Source organism: Galeopterus variegatus, unplaced genomic scaffold (genome assembly GCF_000696425.1).
Source record: "Galeopterus variegatus unplaced genomic scaffold, G_variegatus-3.0.2 Scaffold655, whole genome shotgun sequence".
Taxonomy (NCBI): domain Eukaryota; kingdom Metazoa; phylum Chordata; class Mammalia; order Dermoptera; family Cynocephalidae; genus Galeopterus; species Galeopterus variegatus.
Window position 1 is genome coordinate 270,748 of NW_007726766.1, and position 17,794 is coordinate 288,541.

The window sequence follows — 17,794 nt, forward strand, 5'->3', positions numbered from 1 at the left end:
TGCTGTGTCCCAACCTGAAAACATCTCCTCATAAATTGGGCTCTCTCTCTGTCTCTCTCATTTTCTGCTGCCTTGTTAATATCTCAAATGATGCTATCTGATGCCCCATGTCTCCTGCCAGGGACAACGCCTGCTCCCAAAGAGTCCCGGGCCACGTCCTACCCTTATTATGTTTGTGAAGGCAGGTTGGGAGAGGCAAAGATGATCTTCTTTGAAGCTTGGATTTTTTTGTAATCAGTACACATTGAGAACATTTTTATGTGCCTCTTGCCAAACCTGAAACTCGGTGTTGGAATTACTAGTGATCCTCTGAAAAGTAGAGCCTCAAGTGTCACCAGGAGTCCAACTGACAACTCCCAACAACACATTTCCCAAGTAGCATAAAACTACACCTAGTCCTCAGGGTAGGAGCAACTCCAGAGAATGGCACAGATTCTTCTAGCATCACTTTTCACTGTCATTGTGAAAGATACAAATTAACCCTAGGGATGAAGCTACCGTAGCCTCTATTTTGACTGTGTTGATTGGTTGACTGAGGCAAACAAGCCATTAAATGGATATAGACACATGTATTAACACACAAAATATACATATGTAAAACTGGTATGTATATATTATATACTTTCCCCTCCCTTCTGTCACCAGCTATTTGTTTTAAATATCCACTGACTCTCTGCAAATCATACCGTTCCTTACTGCACTACCTTTAGAGATTTGGACTAATTTAAAGAAAAATGTATGGATACACTACCCCTCTCCATTCAACCCAAGTTCCTTAAGGAAATTTATGTTCTTTCAATCTCACTCATATCTTTTACTGATGAAAAGAATGCACTGATAAAACTGGCACTGTGTGTCCATCACCAAAGTGTACCTAGCTAGAGGACATTTAAGAAGAAACACAGAAGAGGGTAGTTCCCATCTTTGGTCATGGAATTTAGTGCATGGGCTGGACTGTGAAGACAGGCAGCAACCAGGGACTGCCTACAAAGGCAGAGCTCCCCCTTAAGGTTTTTCTTATACCCTGGCTCCTCGTTGTATACATTCTCTTTATTAAATCTTCCTCACATTACCCATTACTCCTTCCTGATAGGACTCAAGTGATACAAAATTTGTGAACTAAATGGAACCACAATGGGCATGGTTCTCCTTGGGTGCTGAGGGGTCTAGGTGAGCAGAATCTCCTTTGTCATTCTCCACTTCCTCCCTCGGACCCAGTCAAGGCTCAGAACAGAAGGACGTGAATGACCTTCACACTCTTCCTGGGAGAGACTAAGCCAGGGTCATAATACCTCAGCAGGGCTTTGCTCCTCTCCCCAGCCCACCCCTCCCACTCTGGACCCTAGCATCAGAGCTGAGCTGTGCAAAAGGGTGGAGCCCTGGACCAAGAGTCAGGAGGCCTGGGGTCCTGGCCTGGCTCTGCTCCTTTCCACCCTTTGACTCTGGGTCATACACATGCTTCCTCCTTGGGGACATGCATCAATTCAAGGTGACAGCCCAAGCCTGGTTCCTCATCAGGCTCTCAAAGGGTATGAAAAACATATGAAGACAATTTGAAACATGTCACGCAATAAACCAGTGCATGTGTTCTTGCTTGACTGATGTAATTATAGCCTCCCCAGCTAGACTAGCAGTTCTCTGTGTCAGGAGTTGTGGCTTGAGCCTAGTTTTCTGTTCCTGCCAACTTTCTATCCCAAGTGATACTCCTGGGAGCTGTGCACCTGGGAGCTCATGAAACGATGGCTGATCAGCAGCTACTATTTGCCTTGTGGTTTTTGAAGGAAGGCAAAAGACAGTGTTCTGGGACTTCAAAGAAGTAGGCAAAGGGTATCCACTCAAAACAATCACTTTTCTAGGTTCTTTTGCAGCTAGGAATGGCCATGTGACTCAGTTCTCACTAATAAGATATATGTATTCATTCCAACGGTATCATCAATTTCTGATTTTTTAAAAATTTATTTATTTTTCCTTGGAATGCAGACATGATGGCTGGAACTTCAGCAGTCACCTTGGGAAGATGTGGTGATGAGCAAGAAGGAAAAGACATGAGAACACTGAGATGCTGGCCTTGATATTGTTCAGCCACTGAACTAATATGAGCAGCCACCCACCTCCAGAATTGTGTGTGTGTGTGTGTGTGTGTGTGTGTGTGTGTGTGTGTGTGAGAGAGAGAGAGAGAGAGAGAGAGAGAGAGAGAACATTAACCCTTATTTTTTTAAGCCACTATTAATTCATTATTCTGTTGCTTGTAGCCAAGGGCATTCCCATCTGACACAATGAATAGTGTTAATAAAATAAATTCCTCTTCCCCAACACACCATTTCATAAGTTAAAATCTGTGTACCATAAACTTTTTTAAAAAGTGAAAGATCTGCATTAGGATTAATTCAAACCTGATTCACCCCATTTCTGCCTAAGGCCCATAACCCCCTTTACCTCTCTTCTTAGCAACTCCTGGAGGTCCCTGAGAGCAGAAACCATGTAGATATTTATATCACTAGATATTAGTACTACATTTTCCGTATAACTGACATTTCGTAAAAGAATGAGCCCTGAAGAAAGAAAATAGGCTTCAGAAGGTCCACAAAGAGTGTTAGCAGTAACTACCATCTACGCAGAGACTAATAATGCAACACATTTTAGTCACTATTTTAGACGCACCATATTTCTATTATGCAATCATTTTTATCCCCGCTTTACAATTGAAAACGCTGAATCTCAGAGAGTTTTCATCATTTGGGTGAGATCCTGATGCTTATGAATGACATAGGGAAAACACAAATCCCAATCTCCCAGCTCCACTCTGGAAATCTTCCCTGCTAGACAAAGAATTCACAATGTAGAAACCACCTGTAGGTCTTTCCTTTTTTCATTTTGGCATCTGAAGATACCAACAGATTGAGCCAGGTGCTAACCTGCATTTCAGCTGACTGTGCACTAAGCCTTCAAAGTGTGTAGTACTCAATCCATGAAGGGTTTGGAGGATGGTGGTTTGGGGCTACTGAAAAAATGTCCCTTTCCACTCTCCAATTTGCATGCTGGATGTCTATTGAAAGTTGCTATGGTGATCCGTTTGACCAGAAGTTTCCGCTGAATCATCCCAACAAATATATAAAAACATAAGTGTGGTTTGAGGACCCAGGGCCCAGCAGCTGGGGGAGATGTCTCCATTTTTCACTGTGACTCACTCGTGGTCATGCGTAGGCCCAGCTGTGAGGAAGGTGAGACCTATGTGGCAGGTGTCACTCCCTGAAGAGGTTTAGCACAACAGGACACGTTGAAATTGCCTCTGGGGAACCTGATGACCCAAGAAGGAAGTATGGAAGCCTATACCTGGGCGGTGCCCTGCTCTACTGGGTCCTTCCACAGCTGCCAGTCTTTAAAGTAAATGTGTCAGTTTGGAGATCCCAAAAGGAAAGTCTGAGATAAGCACTGGTGTTCAGATAGTTTTTGGGAGCTGAACCAAGGAAGCAGAAGGGAAGGACTGGGGATTATGAGACAGCAAGGAGGAAGAGTGTGCTGTCCAGGGGGCTGCTGTGGGCAGAGGCCTGTTTTAGGCCCAGTTTTTAGAGGAATTAAAGTGACAAGATATAGTCACTTGGAGCATGGACTTGGGGGAGGCAGACCAGGGCTCAAACCTTCTCTCTGTGCATTGCAGTGCTGGCTGCAGGCTTTGGCTAATGTTAACCTTGACGTTGACTTCTCTATGCATGTAAATGCAGAAAAAGAATGCCTTGTGAGAAAAGGAAAGGAAAGGAAAGGAAAGGAAAGGATGTGGTCAGTGGAACCTAGTACAGAATATGGCGTATGACACATGCTCAGTCAATTTTGGTTTCTTTCTTTCCTCTCTTCACCAATGAGATTCAACTAAATCATACCTGCCATTCTTGGCTGTAAACCATGCATAAGAGCGTATGGATGAGTAGTTAAGTTATATAACTAAAGATTTAAACAGGGCTCTCAAAAGATGCCCTTCATTTTCTCTTTTAACGTAAACTTTATTTGGCATTTTGTCATTCTTTATTTGACATATGCACTGTGTAACTAGGTGAACAGTCATGTGGTTGTCTTTATAGGTAAACACGTGTAGATTTGTATAGAAAGAGTTGCCTAATTAGCTCTGTGTTTGCTACTTGGAGATTTTTTGGGGAATGCCAATAGGTTTGGAGGTTGTGGGTCAGTTTGGAAAAACGATGCAGAGTTGTCAAGGGAAAAAAAAATCCAGAGCAGGCTGTTAAAGTGCAGTTAAAAGAGAGACTTTTTTATTTTTTTTCAAAGTGATGTAGATTTTCAAACACTGTGCAACACCTTACATTAGCAAGAGTGAAAAAAGACAGATACAATTTTTCTTAGAAATACTTTGTCACTTCAAAGCCCTAAAATACTTATACTTTTTTGCCTGGTCACTCCAATTTTCAATATTTATCTTGGGGAAATTATCAAATATTTAGCAATTACATACAAGGATGTACATCAAAGCAGTAGGTATATTATCTTTATAGGTAAACACGTGTAGATTTGTATAGAAAGAGTTGCCTAATTAGCTCTGTGTTTGCTACTTGGAGACTTTTTGGGGAATGCCAATAGGTTTGGAGGTTGTGGGTCAGTTTGGAAAAACGATGCAGAGTTGTCAAGGGAAAAAAAAAATCCAGAGCAGGCTGTTAAAGTGCAGTTAAAAGAGAGACTTTTTTTTATTGTTTTTCAAATTGATGTAGATTTTCAAACACTGTGCAACACCTTACATTAGCAAGAGTGAAAAAAGACAGATACGATTTTTCTTAGAAATACTTTGTCACTTCAAAGCCCTAAAATACTTATACTTTTTTGCCTAGTCACTCCAATTTTCAATATTTATCTTAGGGAAATTATCAAATATTTAGCAATTACATACAAGGATGTACATCAAAGCAGTAGGTATATTGCTGAAAAATTGGAAAGGATATTAATGTCCCCCAAAGAGCAAAATAATAAAATGCATTATTTTCATAATCCTGTGATTAATTTTTATGTGGCCAATAGATATATGCTTTCAAAGAGTATTCAGTGACCCAGGAAAAGAATTGATGGTATATTAGGAGGTGAAAAGTTGTACATACAAGTTACATTCAATTTGATCCCAATCAAATGCATTATTTTCATAATCCTGTGATTAATTTTTATGTGGCCAATAAATATATGCTTTCAAAGAGTATTCAGTGATCCAGGAAAAGCATTGATGGTATATTAGGAGGTGAAAAGTTGTACATACAAGTTACATTCAATTTGATCCCAATTCTCTTAAAAATATTTTTAATTATACTTTTGCATATTTGCATATATATATATTTGTATATGAATTAAAATAAATAACTTGAAGTAAAACATTATTGGCAACTAGCAGTTGTCTTCATTTATGTCTTCATTCTTTCTCCTTATGTGTATTTCCAAATTCTCTGTAATGAGCAAAAAGTGCTGTCATAATCAGAGAAAGAAGCAATAAATACAATGTATAAAAATGCTAAAGAAGCCACATTTTAGAATCCTGTCCATTTTTCTTTAGTGTAATCTTTCTTCAAAATGAAGTTGGATGTACCCCAAAAAGGAGGGTAGCTGCAGAAAAGTACTTTGGTGTGTGGCCCCTGACCTAAAGGAAGGAAGAGTGGGGAAGCTAGCCAGTGGCTGTGATGGGAGAGGATTTGTGATCACCATGAATGACAGCTGTCAGAAGACAGCACAACGGGTTGGTTGGTCTCCAGAGCACTGGGGTGTGTGGTACATTACCGAGCCTGCTATCACTTCTGACCTTTCGGGGTGCACCTTTGACTGTGAAAAGAGGTTGAAAACTAGCATCTTCCAACATCCTGACCTTGATATCTTCTCTAAATTCTCTCCTTTGATGGTGCTTCCATTTCCATACCCAGTCAGCTGGGACCTTTCTCAAGAACTCCGGCTCTGCATTTCCAACCTACAGTTGAACTTTGCTTACAAGGTGCTTTGCAGGGAGGGAGGGCTACTGCCAGCACTGTCGCTGTGACAGAAGTCTCCTTTATTACCCACAGAGCAATTTCTTCTTCTGTCTTCTCTTTACAGCAATGTTCCTAAATTTTTCTTGAGCCATAAATGCCTTTGAGAATTTAAGGAAGTTTATGAGACCCTCATGGTAAGAATGTGTGCATGATAACAGCTTATCCATGGTCTCCTGTAGTACCCTAAGGGTCCTGACACTTGAAGTTAAGAATCCTGCTTCAGTCCATTCCAATAAAGAGTCTGGCATCCAGCATTTGGTATGGGCTCCATCATGTTCGCTGTTCTTATTCTCATAGGAGGGGTATTCGTAGCTACTGATAGCTTGATAACCCAGTGTCCCAGGAAGGTTTTAGTTACAGTTCTGAGTTACTTGGTTCGGCTGCCACTCAAGAGAGAATCTTTCTGATTACTATTCTGAAGTTCACTCCAGGGTGTCAAACTTGGCCTCAGCCACTGGAAGACGCATGCGAGCAAGTGGCACAGTGGCTTCCATCCCTACGAAAAATTGCTTTTTTTTTTTTAAAATAAGCAAGAATAGCATTGCTCTCTTAAGAGCCTTGATGTGTCTAGAATTGAATTCCATATGCAAATGTCTGCCATGATCATCAGAAGCATAACCATTCCCCTTGCAATTTCCCAGGCTCCAGACCCAAGTGAAATAAAATCAAGGGAGAGATGGTGAGTTATCCAGGCCTTTACAGAGGTGTTACCAGTTCAGGGTGAGTATTTTTTTGTTTACTTTGATAGCTGTTAAAGAGGGTCTGGGTTCACAGGTCAGAGCTTGAACTCCAGTGAGAGGAGAATATGGCAACTCCTGTCTCAGGATTGGCCCCAGCCTTAGAACCAGATGCAGTGCACGTCATGCCTAGCACCTGCCTTTCTTCCCCATTGGAAGGGATTAGCTGGACTCAAACATGAGACAGTGCACAGTTGTGCAGGGAGGTCACTCCACAAGGGTGTTTGGCCAGGGGAACGGGGACTGAAGTCCAGCCTGGGCTTGCTCTCTAGGCTCACGGGCTACTTCTACTCCCACCAAGGTTCCAGATGAAACAGCCACTGTGTCCACCCCTTTCCAACATCTTGTGACTCTCATTCCTGATGCCAGAGAGTTACAAAGAGAGTGAACACAGAGATCTTCCACCATGGAGCAACCGAGTTCCACTCGACTGAAGCTGTGTGACCTGGTCAAAAGACTCACAGATGACAATCAGAAGACCTGAATTTGAATCTCTCTCTGTATCCCTTGCAAACTGTTTGAGCTTAAATGGGTATCTTAACTTCTCTGAATTTCATTTTTTTCACCTGTGACTGTAAGATAACAATATCCAGTGTACTGGCTTATTGGGAAAATAAAACAAGTCAACGGGAAGCAGTTACACTGAGAACTGTAACAGTTTTCTACCACTCTGCAGCAAATTGCCACAAGTGTAGCAGCTTAAAGCAACACCTGCCTGTCATGGTCAGCAGTCTACAGGTCAGAAGTCCAGCTAGGCTCAACTGAATTCTCTGGGTAGAGGCTTAACAAGGCCAAAATCAAGTCATGCTGAGCTCTCAAGTGGAGGCCCTGGGAGAGAATTTGCTTTCAAGCTGGTTCCAATTATTGGCAGAATTAATTTGATTGTAGTTACATGGTTGAGGCCCCCATTTATTTGCTGGCTATCAGGCAGGGACTACTCTCAGCTCCTGGAGGACACAGACATTCCTCATCATGAATCCCGTACATCTTCAATCTAGCAGCAACTCATTGAATCCTTCTTGTGCTTTAAGTCTCTCTGACTTCCTCTTTGTGCTTCCAGCCAGAGAAATCCTGTGCTTTCAATGGGCTCATGGATTAGGGTAGACCCCCCTGGATACTGTATTTTAAGGTCAATTGATCTGTAACCTCACATCCATCTGTGAGATCCCTTTTGCCGTGGAGCATAACAAAATCACAGGAGTAGCATTCATGAGTAACATTCACTATATTCCCAGTCCTGGAGATGAGGGGAAGTCTTGGGGCACTGTCTTAGAATTCTGACTTCCACAGTAGCTAATAAAAACTGAGCACTTATTGCATGCCAGGCCCTGTGCTGAGCAGAATGCATACATTATCTCTTCAAATATTCGCAACAACGGAGTTTTAGACAAAGAAGCCAAGGTCTAGGGTGAGTGAGTAAATCTGTCCAAAACAACACAGTTGGTTACTGGTGGGCTGAATTTGAACTTGCTCTAATTCAGGCTACTAACTCTTAAGCATCCTACTCCAACACATAAGTGAAACAACTGTCCCCTGTCTCCCCCCACCACCATAGGTGTTCATTAAGCACTGATATCTCCAGCTTCTCAGACACTGGCCTGAGAAATGCTCTTTCTCACACAACTCGTTTCCAATCTAGGTATCCAAGCAGAGACGCCTCTGACTGATAAATATTGATTTTATTTAATTCGTCAAACAATATTATGATGATAGTTCTAGAAATTAAAATAGCAAAATAAATGAATAATGCATTCACTATGCTTGCACCATAATTAATTAATTATTAATTTCTGTGTTCCCTACCAGTTGGCCATTTACATAGGGTTACACCACACTGCAAACTTTGAAATTTCCTTGCAGCAAACTTGGAAATCTAAGCAGGCAGGGTCTCCATTTCTGAAGCCTCCCGCAGTGATTTGGAGCTAATCAAAGGAAGGCTGGTGCATGGAGGGCCATGTGGGTGTTGCTCCAATTGAGGCTGGACTAGAATCAGGGACCAGATCTCATAGCTAAGAAGAAAAGATAGCAGAATGTGCACTCAAAAGATAGCATGTTAATGTGTGGTCAGTTAAGGATACAGGAAAGGAGAAGCAAAAGGAGGTAGGAGGTTAAAGAAACCAGGACTACTGGAAAAAGATAAGCAGACAGAAAAGCAAGCAGAGAAACTAGTGTGGAAGTAGGAGAAATGACCACCCATCCCACCTTCTGGGGTCCTTTTGGAGATCTGAGAAGACGGTACATGTAAATCTTAGAACAGTGGCTGGCATTTAGTAGATGCTCGATAAAGATCAATTATCAAGACAAATACAGTGCAAGATAGACAGTAAGTTCTAGGCAGACTTTTGTGGAATGAGTGAGAGAGTGGAATGCAGAATGAAGGTATGAATGAATGAGCAAACAGAAAAAAGGAAATCAGCAATGAAGAACTCCTATTCTGGAAGGCAGAGGAAATTGTCGAGGGACAGCTCCCACCATAAGGGGACACTCTGCTATGAATTCCATCAATCCACACAAAGCAAGGATTCGATTAATACAGCTGCTTATTTAGGTTTTGTCCTGCAGTGTCTGAGCACCTAGGAGCCTGGCTTCTCTGCTCGGGAACACATCCAGCAACAAGACCCCAGGAAGTCTTCTTGGCAATTAGAGCCAAAGTAGCAAAATTCTGTCTCTAATCACTTTCCCTTTAAGCTTCAAATTGCTCTTGGGATCTTTATGTTTCACAGACACGGGCTCTATGCTAAGCACTCAGCTCCCTTCCACAGCGGGAGGGGACAGGGAGTGAATACCATGGATTCTGGCCAGAGGGAGTTTGGTGGTTCTGCCTTTAGAGGCTTCAATGTTTATAATCTTAGAAGTCATCAGCACATCATGAAATTGTTTCATCAAGCCGCTCCAATACCTGCAAAATAACCCAGGTACCGAAGGGAAGCGGGACGAAGGTGGACCCTGGTGTCTGATGGATGGAGGCATGCCTGGCAATCTCACAGGCATCCCTGGCTTCCAGACCTCCTCCAAAGGGTTTTTATAACTTCCTGAAAATGCTTTAGCATTGGGTTTTAATTAAACATTTAATATGCACCATGCAAATTTATTGATTCTGCCAGGGAGGAAAAGATGAATCTTCTATTTGGACATCTCCAGCTAAGATGACTCACATTTTCACCGGAGTTATTAATAGGGCCTCCAGTCACACCCCCCAAGTTTGAACAGCACTACAGGAGCTGGGTAGTGTCCTGGATCTGCTCAGAGCAATGTGTTCATTTCTGCTTCCCAGACTCAGTCCTAAGGCCAATGATGGCAGTAGGTACTAGCTGTTGGAATTAAAGTGAAGCACTTGAAAATGAGCCTCGTTTGTCATTGGGCCTCTTTCTCTGATAATCGGTTCCCCTTCCTGTTACCATGTCTACCCTAAAGTTTTGATCCTGGGAAACGATGAGCCACAACTTGGAAAAACACCTAGAGGAAATGGCTCCTTAAGGAGCAAGACTGTACTACCTGCCCAAACCAGGACAGTTGGGAATCCCTTTAAGTTAATATTTACTGACCACAATTCTGGAATAATGGGGAATCTGGTAAATTAAATACTCCCATTAACAGCAAATTAATAATAAAACCCTTTTGGATTTCAACTTTATATTTAAAATTTCTTCTAAATTCCTATCAGTCTCGTTTCCAGCCTTATTAAGTGGGAATTGGATAAAACTCTTTCTCTGGTGAGTAGGATTTGAAAACTGCCTTTGGTTATTTCATGCACCAGTATTCATTGAACAAGTCAACAGCCATAGAGCAGTGGTTCTCAACTGGGCAATTTTATCCCCCAGGGGACATTTAGCAATTTCTGGGCACATTTCTGGACACAACTGGGGGGTGGGAAGTGTTGCTACTCCACCCATTCCTAGGTGGAAGCCAGAGATGCTGCTAAATACCCTACAATGCACAGGACAGCCCCCTGCCACAAAGAATTATCCAGCCCCCAAATGCCAATAATGCTGAGGTTGAGAAACCCTGATGTCGAGGTAGAAGAGGGTTTGCAGTTTAGGTTAATATATTAATAGTAAAGAAGGAGAGATTAAAAACAAAACAAAAAAAGGTCTTCGATATGAGGACCTGATGGAGACTCTGCCATTAATCACCTGTGTGGCCTCGAGCAAGTCATTATGTTGAGTATATTGAATTCGGTTTATTTACTCATTCCTTTGGTCAGCTTTGTGAAAAATGGCATATTCTAATCTAGGCAGAGAAAATAAATACGTGCAAAGACTTAAAGCAGGAAGGAGGCAGTGTCCGCGGGAGACCAGAGTGATAGAAAGATTCAAGAGGGAGAGTAAAGCAGGGGAGAGTCTTTTGGATCTTGCAGATCTTATTGAGAAGCTGCACTTGCATTCTAGGTGTAATGAATGACTTCAGGCAGTGAGTAACATAACCCAGTTTAAGTACCTGGTCTTTGTTGTTCACCATGCAGGCCCTAAAGGTTTCTGTTGGATGAGAGACTTTGCTCCCTGCTGCTGTGGTGAGGAGACCTGACCAGAAAGAAAAGGTAACACTTCAGGCAAAGAGAACAATCTAGAGACTGTTATGTGGTCTCAGGACACAGAGATGGAAAAGGATGAAAAATTGGGCCATTCCTCAAATGATTAAATATAGTTACTATATGACCCAGCAATTCTGCTCCTAGCGATATGCCCAAAAGAAACGTAAAACATAGGTCCACTCCAAAATATGTATATGAATGTTCATAGCAAATGATTAAATATAGTTACTATATGACCCAGCAATTCTGCTCCTAGCCATATGCCCAAAAGAAACGTAAAACATAGGTCCACTCCAAAATATGTATATGAATGTTCATAGCAGCATTATTCAAAATAGCCAAAAGGTCGAAACAACTGAAATGTCCATCAACAGATGAATGGATAAACAAAATATTGTATATATACCATATATGTATGGGTGTATGTATGTATATGTATGTGTGTATACATATAAATACACACCATGGAATATTATTGGGCATAAAGTGGAATAAAGTGCTGATACACACTACAACATGAATGAACCTTGAAAACATTATACTATGTGAAAGAGGCCAGTGACAGAAGGACCACATCTTGTATGATTCCATTTCTACGAAATGTTCAGAATTGGCTCTTGACAGTTCTTATCTGGTATCACCTTCTTGCATGATGGTTTTTTCAAAATCTACCTTTTTCTTCTAATTGAAGAGTAAGAAAGAAAGAGGCTTGGAGAAGTGGATTTTTTAGAGAAATCAAAAAAGTTTCTTTTTGTTGGCCTTTTCACTCTTCATTGCCAGAAAACCTTTGACCCCATGGATGCTAGCGGAACAGTCTCAAGTCTACAAAGCATTGAAAATTTGGTGGGTTTTTCATGGAAAGGATATGGTACATCTTAAGGCATGTGGCTTCCCTAGGCAGTCTTCAGTGTACAGAGAGAGAATCATGGTTTTCCTTTACTTAGAAACTAATCTTAGCTTTTTATACACTTATAAGTGTGACTTCTGGTAAAATCGAAAACAAAAAAGAGTATTTTTTTGTGTGTACTGATGAGAAATGAAGATTGAAAAAAAAAAGACCCAGGAACATGTAATTCATCACATATTAGATATGAAGTTTTTCTTGTGTAATTTTTCAGGGGAGGAACCACTTTAATCTGGTTTAAATTATACTGACAGGTAATGAACATGTTTCCCTCTTCACAAGAGTTTTCAAGACTGGAGCAGGAGTTGACCTTCCTCATTAGATCCTGAGACAAAATCTCCCCCTGACCCCAGGGGCACCTAAGAAACACACTATCTTATGTTCACAAGCAATATCTAATTTCCAAAGTTATTGATTTTATCCCTCCTCATTATTCAGAAAATAAACCATGCTACTATACTCAATTGGGGATGTGAAGATAAGACTTCTCAGAGCTCACAGATATATGGAGAAAAAGACAAATAAATAGTCAACGACAAACTCTGTAAAGAAAGTATCCAAACGTTGGTAGGGGAAGCATTGGTTTGAGGGTGGAACATTAGGGACGTGTCTCTGAAGGCGCTATGTGAGTTAAAATGCTCTTGGCTGCAAGTTACAAAACATGCAACACACAGAGCTCACAGATTCATCTATTTGTCACAGAAGTTTGTATCTCACTTGGCAGTAGGTGGGGTGATTCCAGGTTTGGTGCCCTCTCTGGACACTGTCGGAAGGACTCAGCTATTCCCATTGTCCTGTTTTGCCACACGCACTGTCATCTTCTCATCCTGGGGCTGCCATCCAACAGTTGCGAGGTGGCTACTACTGAATGACAGCAACACTGCGTGCTATTGACTATGTTTATTAAGATGCCACTGGCCTTTTATAGGATGCCCAAATAACCTAGGCACTAAGGGGTGTTGGAAAGTAAAATAAGTAACTTGGGTCATTATTTCCTTTTCTTATCTTCCAACATCATCCAAGGTCTGCACTGGAATTAAAGGACCTGAGGTTTTTCTTCTGGGATTTCACAAGCCAAGTGGTTTTGGTATCTTGGGCCCTCACCCAGACCCCTCCACTGGCCCTAGCTTCCCATCGGGGCCACAAAGAGGAGGTGGCTTTTGTTTCCCAGCCCTGCAGAGCAGCCCCCGTGCTGCGCAGTCATCTTGGCTCCTTGGGTGGGAGGATGCTCACCACACGCTGGTCTGAGCTCCAGGCTCCTCACCCACAACACTCCTCTGCAGCCTCCTTGGTGAGTCGGTGCCTGGGGAGGCTTCAGTGCCCTGGCTCCTGCCTCACACATGTACTCTCTCCCCAGGCCCTATTGCTCCCACCTTTTTGGCAGGTGGCCCATCACAGTTGCCCAACAGTGGATCTGTGACTTTTGTCTTCCAGCTCGAGCAAAGAAGAACTCAAAGCCATGGTCTCCCTTGCCATTCTTGTATCCCCTCCCAACTTCCTGGTGGCTGGCTGGAGACCACAACCAGGCCTGGAAGCCCTGAAGGAGCTAGCTGCCAAGCCATTCCATCTGAAAAACCAGCTTGTGCCCGGTAAACTGGACAAATGTAGTACAGAGTCACTGTGAGAGAATAAACAGAGACCCCTCAGTCTGTGCTACCATGAGAGAGCAACTTTCCCTGTTACTCTCAGACTTCGACCCAATTAGAACTCAGCTAATTAGTTTTGCACTGCACAACAGTTGGGGGAAAAGGTCATTTTGGTATATAATTTTCTTTCTCTCTCTTTCTAAGCCACAGAACTTCCTCCAAGGAACAAGCATTAACCTCCAGTTCTCAGAAGCAAAACCAGCCAAGTCACACATTTCTATGAATTCTCTCAGTAAGCCAATGATCAGTAATCATAGCAGTAGCTGTAGATACTGGGTGCAGGTGCAGGACTCTGCACGGATCTCGCCTGTAATGAAGCCTCCCTGAGATGTGGGAAGCCCATCTCATAACATAAGGAAACTACATCTCATTGCAGACAAGGGGGAGAGACAAGGCAGTATCCTGGAAAGAGTACAGGCCAGAAGTCCGGAGAGCTGGGATCCTGTCCTGGTCCTGCCAACCCTACTGGGGCTTGGGCAAGACCTTTTCTTTCCCTGTGGAAATTCCAAAGCATTGTACAAAAGACTTAATACTTATAACAATAAAGTGTGTGTTGGTGGATGATTTAATTGAAATTGTTTCTACAACTGGGATGATATTCCAGAGGTATTTGGGGGCCTCCCAAGAAGGAAAGAAGATGGAAACTAAGCATCACGTGGTGGCTGCCAAGGGCCAGGCACTGCATGAGGCGCTGCCACATGTTTTGCAATGGAAATAGCTTTAGAAAACATGGATGCACGTACAAAGTGGTAGACTTCTAGGATGGAATTTCTGTGGTCCTTTGACACAGCTTCCTCAGAACAATGAAAAAAGCCCAGCCCCTGAACGTGTTGTCAGTAATCACTCCTAGGCCCTATAAGTTACATGAGAATATCGTTCCTTAACTCCAGCCTTAACAACTGCATCCAGCAAACTTCAAAACACTGCACGGAGCCCTTAACAAGCTCTGTCACTGCTCCTCATCCCCATCATAGAGCCTCCACTCTCTGTCCCTACAAGCCACCAGCATGAGTACAAATTTAAGTCCTGATTTTATTTCTCCTGTATCTCTACTCCTGCACTTTTGTTGGTGTGGTGCACTTTTCCTGACTTCTGATTACATACTATAAGACTTTTGTGTAAAATCTATGTAAGACTTTGCAATAAGGATACCTGCAGTTAAAATACATCAAGGCATTTGAAGAAATTAGGCGACCGGCCAGTCATATTTTATTTCCAACAGGTGGAGAAGATCAGCACAGTGCAGAATGAAGGGAGGGTCCTCGGAAGCTCATGCGGCACGTTCTGTTGTTTCAGTAAGCACATGGATCCCTCAACTGGGTTCAGGATACACTTTAGACTTTTAAGAGAATATTCAATTCCATCTAGATCAGTTGGTTCTCACAGAACAACAGGCAGACAAGGGAGAATGAGCCCACTGAGCTGCACTTCTATCTGTGAGGTGCACCCATTGCAATGAAACCTTGAGAAAGCTCAACACAGTCGTTAGCAGAAACTTTATTCTTCCTCGGGTGAAACTGAATTATCACATGTGATTCGTACATAGTAGATGCCCCCAGAATCTGAATAAGTACCAGTGAGGGAAATATATATATATATATATATATATATATATATATATATATACAAAAAGTTAGTAGAAAAATAAAATTAAAAGATAATACAAATCTTACCATGAACTTTTTGAAGTACCCGTGTGTGTGTGTATGTGTGTGTGTGTATATTTCACTTCTGGAAAACAAAAATATAAAATATATTAAGTGCTGATTGAAGGTGGGAGGTTACATCCACACAATGACAGCTTAACTTTCTGTTCAAATTCTCAAGTTTGTTTCTTACTTAATATAGGAAGAAAATAGCATTGGTTCTTTGTATCACCAATGAGCTGTTCCACATGTATTCTAAGGAGCTGGTGCTCTTGTGTTTAACAGGCACAAGTATGTTAGTTCTTGGAAGATATTGAAAATAAGTTTAAAAAGCTACTGTTGGGCCGAGCCCGTGGCGCACTCGGGAGAGTGCGGCGCTGGGAGCGCAACAGCACTCCCGCCACGGGTTCGGATCCTATATAGGGATGACTGGTGCGCTCACAGCGCTCACTGGTGGAGCACGGTGCGGCCGGTCTCAAAAAGGACAAAAAAAAAAAGGTACTGTTGCTTTAGTGTTGTGTTCTGTCACATGCCCCCTGGGCTATTAAAAAATGTTGTTGGACTCTGTACACGAAGATGAATGATGGATAGACGGATGGACAAGTGGAAAGATGGACAGAAAGATAGATAGACCAATGGATAAACAGAGGGATGAATGGATGAATGGGGTGACAGATGGAATAATATATGGATAAGTAACAGGATTTTTTTTTATCCCTTTATCCCCCAGACTATCACAAAGCCTGACATATGATAATCTTTCCACAATTGAAGACCTGACACTTAGTGATCTCAGTAATGGGTCAACTGGTCATTGCCCTTTCAAGACTGGGGCTTGGAAGGAGCTCATTGTCATCTGGCATACTTTGGTGTCTGCTCATTCATCCAAACCTAGGAATTCCAAAGTCTCATGGGTGGCCTTGTGCACCAACAAAGCACATAATTTATGTACAGGGAGTGATTTGAGGAGCATTGCTACTCTGAGACATTTTCTGAAAACTCTTCCATTATTAGGGGGAAACCCAAGAGTGGGGATGGGGGCTTTCCTCCATGCAAGTCTGTCATGACTTGAAGGTGAAGAGAAGAGAAATCTGGAGACTCTTGCTGAGCACTCCTAATTCCTTGTTCAAGCCATTTTCCCCAGCAGGCCTGATGTGTGCCCATGGCCTGGATCACCACCAGTCTCGAGGAGGTGGAGCCCTGCCAAGGGAGGCCTCATGGAGGAAATGCTGGTGATGAGCCCCTGATTTCCAAGTACATTAACCTCAGAGTTCTCATAGTCATAGACAGATGATGCAAAAGGAGCCAAAATAAAAGGCTGGTGCTCATACCTGATCTCACACAGAAATCTGCTTGTTCTGTCAGCGAGTTGCTGTTTGGATCAGTCTACCAAACCATCCCAATGCTATCAGAAAGGTAAAAATGTATGCAACAGAGTCTAGATCTAGAAGTCTAATTCCTCTTCTAAGTAGCTTTATACCAAACCTTTCTTCCCTGTGACATAGGAAATGGACAGCAACCTTATGCTGGCACTCAGGTTCGGGAAGCAATTCCAGTAGAAAGAAAGTGCACAGACCTGTGCAGTGGCCAGGCAGGAGTGGCACCGCAGCTGCACTCAGCTCAGGAAGGTTTTGGAAACAGACCTTTCTGATGGTAAATTCCAATGAGTCTGGTGGGCGTTATATTGATGACTAGACTCTTAGTCAGCACAAGGGAACTCAAATCAGATGACACCAGGATGGTGGAGGGAGGTGAGATATTAGCAGTTCTGATTACAGATGGGAACCTAATTTCAGGGGCGTTTTTATAATTGCTTTTATGCTTTGATTAAATGCCTCACATAATACTGGGTTACCAGTGGAGTGAAGTGAGGAATTCCAAGGTTATTTACTTGCTGTAATTGCTGTGCCTTGAGAAGGCAGAAGAGGGAATAGGCTTCCTCATTAAACATTAAAAGCCTGCACATCTCAGCCTGCAAACACTCACAAACAACCTGCACACAGATGGATGCATATTTTGTGCATAGCAAACACTAATATGGGGGTAGTTACGGAAATTCCCCAAATGTCAAGGGCATTTTTTTTTAAAGGGGGAGGAGAAGAGATTAAGTTCAAAAGCTCTGTGTCATTTGCATTTGCCATCTAACTCCTTATCCACCTGTCTGTAGAGCAGAAGTCCTCAGATCTTTTCCACCGGGAGTATCCAGTAAGATAGTTTTAGGGACATGGGTACAGCCTGACACCTTTAAACACCCCCTGCCATTGGAAGCCAGAGAGCCACAGGTGTAGAAATCCCAGCTCACCTGATCTTTCCTCAAATTCCCTC